Source organism: Oryzias melastigma, unplaced genomic scaffold (genome assembly GCF_002922805.2).
Source record: "Oryzias melastigma strain HK-1 unplaced genomic scaffold, ASM292280v2 sc02178, whole genome shotgun sequence".
Taxonomy (NCBI): Eukaryota; Metazoa; Chordata; class Actinopteri; order Beloniformes; family Adrianichthyidae; genus Oryzias; species Oryzias melastigma.
The window spans coordinates 900-4,191 of record NW_023418755.1 but is presented as its reverse complement, the minus strand read 5'-3'; the positions used below and the strand labels follow the sequence as shown (position 1 = coordinate 4,191).

Genomic DNA, 3,292 nt, shown 5'->3' with positions numbered 1-3,292 from the left:
TTGAGGATATATTTTCTTTTTGCAAGTTATAAACTAACCAATCAGATGCCTCAATAAGAGCATGTGGTTTCCGCTGGCCCCCACCTGGAACGTTTGAAACGTTTCTCCCCAAGCCTGCTTTCAGTGGTAGGAATGTGGCTTTCCAAACACCCTCACCACTGATTTCACGAGTGGTTGCATAGAAATGATGACTCAGACCGACTCAAACCAATCACTACTTACTAATGCCATCTGGTCTCAGGATTTGGCGAGGTCTGTGTCTCAGGAAAAATGGTAAACGAATTTACTTAATTTTGTTGGAACCCGAGGTAAGGCTTTTTCTATTGCTGATGTCACACCCTTTCTTTTTCCATCTTTGTATATGTCAATGTGACACACTTGGTCCAGTTCTCATGTATTCAATGATCGTGACATTCTTGGTTTGTGTGTGAGCATGAGTATGGAGAGGGACCTGGTTGCAGCCAAGATGGTGCCCAAGACACGTTCAACTCATCATTAGCCAGAATGTCACAACTGTATCCGAAAGCCAAATTTGAGAATGTTTACTGGAAGACTCTTAACCATAACCGTAACCCACTTCCGGAGTTTTTCTTGGGGAAGTTGGGGAACTTTGTTCAAACTTCGGTCGAGGACTTCCAGCTAAAGATGCTCTAGCACTGTCTTGGGGCGATGCTGTTTTCTGTGGCCACTGGCCAGGTGCTCTTGTGTGTGTGCACTTGTGTGTGCGCACTGACCCACAGAACCGGCACTCTCCCTCTTCTGTCAGGTAGCCATAATGTGGGTTGTGACAGCAGTCATCTTGGTCCACCTCACCGAGCTCGTCATGACACTCACCTGTGGTGCTGTTGAACACAGCAAAACACCGCACACCCTCTGCACACAGCAACACACAAACACACAGATGAAAAAGTGCAGTGGAAAGAAAACTTCTTATTAACATTGAATTATCATTTTGACAATTTCTTTCAAACCATGTTCATAAATAGCTTCAAAGTCCCATTCCAACCATCTTTTGATTTACCGTAAAAGTCAAAACCTGCCCTCGTTTCCCATGATTCCCTTTGTGCACACTTTGTCCTTCTAGCTCACAGCCCCTCACAACCCCAAGCTAACATTAACAGTGCAACAACAATGGTGAGCAATATTAGAGCTGTCCAGTCGTGGCCCAGATTCCAGCTCAGATGAGGAAAACAAAGACAAACATGGATCTATTAGTCTGGAAGTGGATGCATCGGAATGGAGCGGCGCTTGTGGTGTGCCAATAGTGGCAACTGCATCACAGCTACAGGCTGTATCCAACTGCATTTTTTGTCTGCTCCTGATTCACATTGATTTGAGTAAATAATTCCTTGAAAATGCAAATTTAGCTTAATTTTAATTTAGTTTAATTTTCTTGATATATGTCCTCCATCATCAGAAAAATGCTATAAGAACATGGTGAAAACCCAGAAAACACTATTTTCATTGGAGGGGGTTTTTACAGAAGACAGACAGGCTCAATGTGTTAACAACATAGTAAGGGAAACGTCAGGATTTCAACACAGAAAGAAGTTAGCTTTCATTTCTACTGAAAGTTACAACATTTTCAGGTCAACTCCCCCAAAAGAAAACTTTCACTTCTTCTTCTTTTGTGAATTTGCTGAGGTTGACAATTCTGACAGTAAAAGTGTATCATCTAGTTTTGACTGTCATGAATCTGTTGTTTGCAGCCTAATCTGTATTGCAGATTTTAAACTCCAACTAATTATCGTCAAAGACCGTTGTCATAGGAACATAGTTCTTATTAGAAAGTCCCATTTTCGTGTAAAACAATAACTTTTAAAACAAAAATGGAGACAAACCTGTATCTGTCAGAACAAACTTCTCTTAGAAAATGGAGAACTTCATTTTTTTTCCCCTCAATTTTTTATTTTAGTTTTCGGTTGTTAAAGATAAATACTTTATTCTTACATTTAGGCCAACGAGGGAAAAAAAAGAGCAATCAAAAAGTAAACTAGAGTGAGTAGCAAAAGAGTACATTTATTATTATGTTGAAAGGTGTTGACAGTGATCACAGAGTGTTTAGGCTAATAATCCGAATCAAGAGCTGGACTGACCTGAATGCTCCACAGAAACCAGCACGAGAACCACAAACAGCAGAACCTTTAGAGCCTCCATCCTCCTGCAGTTCTTCCCTGAAATGAAATAACTTCACACTTCTTTTTTTATCATCCAATTATCAATCTGCTCCTCCTTCTGCTGAGTTTCCTCTTAACCGTCACTTTCCAGAAATGTGTGGTTTCAGAGTTAACCCACAAACCATGACCTACATGTTAGATTTCTGAGATATTGATTAGTTTAAAGGTCCATACAAAAAAAGACATGTATTTCTGTGAGCTTAACCTAAGACAAACATCCTATCATTCATTACACAAAGTGGAAACAAGTAGTTTGTGAGTTTATTTTTTTTTTGTTCCTAATTTTTATTTTTACTTTCATATATGTGACAAAGTATGTATGTATAATCCCTTCTTTAACTCGTGATACAATAAAAGCCTGCAAAATATATATACAGGTCAAAACATAAAGGGAACTCTAGGAAAACACATCCTGTACCTGAACGAATATAAGATTTTTTCAATGCTTTATTTGTTACAGAATTGCATGTGCTGACAACACAACCACAGAAAAAATATTGATGGAAATGAAACTTCTTAGCCTAGTGTTAGGTTCAAACAACCTGAAACATTTCTCTGAAAGGAAGACAAGAGAGGGGTCAGTTCTTAAATCAGATTTTACTTGCACAAGGAGAACAGACAGAGAATGTTCAAACCAGTCTCCACCCGCTCTGAAGATCTTGGTTCAGGGTTTCCATATTTATAACTTTTCAGGGGCGGTCTTATTTTATTTACATTTGCTGCTCTCAAGGTGTGGAAGGAAAAACAGCCTCAAACTGGTTCTACTATCATTATTGTCTTAGTTCAATGCAATAGGTCTGCGTCAGCATCTTCGAGTATCTGTAATGTGTCAGCCTCCAGACAGCCTTCAGCTTAGGATGACTGCAACCTTCCAGATACCAGCTGAGCACAACCTCAAATGAGCAGAAAGAGAAGAGAGGTTAAAATCATACAAAGCAAATATAAGATAAATGTATGTACAACTCTATCACCTATGAAGGTCTGGATGTGGAAGGCAATCCAACTTAGATGTAATGTCTTTGAAACAAGTGAGTGTGGCCTCCACGTGCCCGTATGACTTCCCACAACACCTTCTTCTGATGAAGTGGAAGATGATCTCCGCCTACACCTGGACC

The 3,292-nt window shown here is 39.8% G+C and overlaps 1 long non-coding RNA gene across 1 annotated transcript; it reads right to left on the bottom strand.

Annotated features, from left to right (window-relative positions):
* Window positions 1-760: 760 nt before the first annotated feature.
* On the bottom strand, window positions 761-2,297 carry LOC112139077. Its single transcript, XR_002917904.2, has 2 exons — window positions 2,097-2,297; window positions 761-873 (listed from the first exon to the last, which is right to left on the bottom strand). It is a non-coding gene; the product is annotated as an uncharacterized LOC112139077 (long non-coding RNA).
* Window positions 2,298-3,292: the final 995 nt, after the last annotated feature.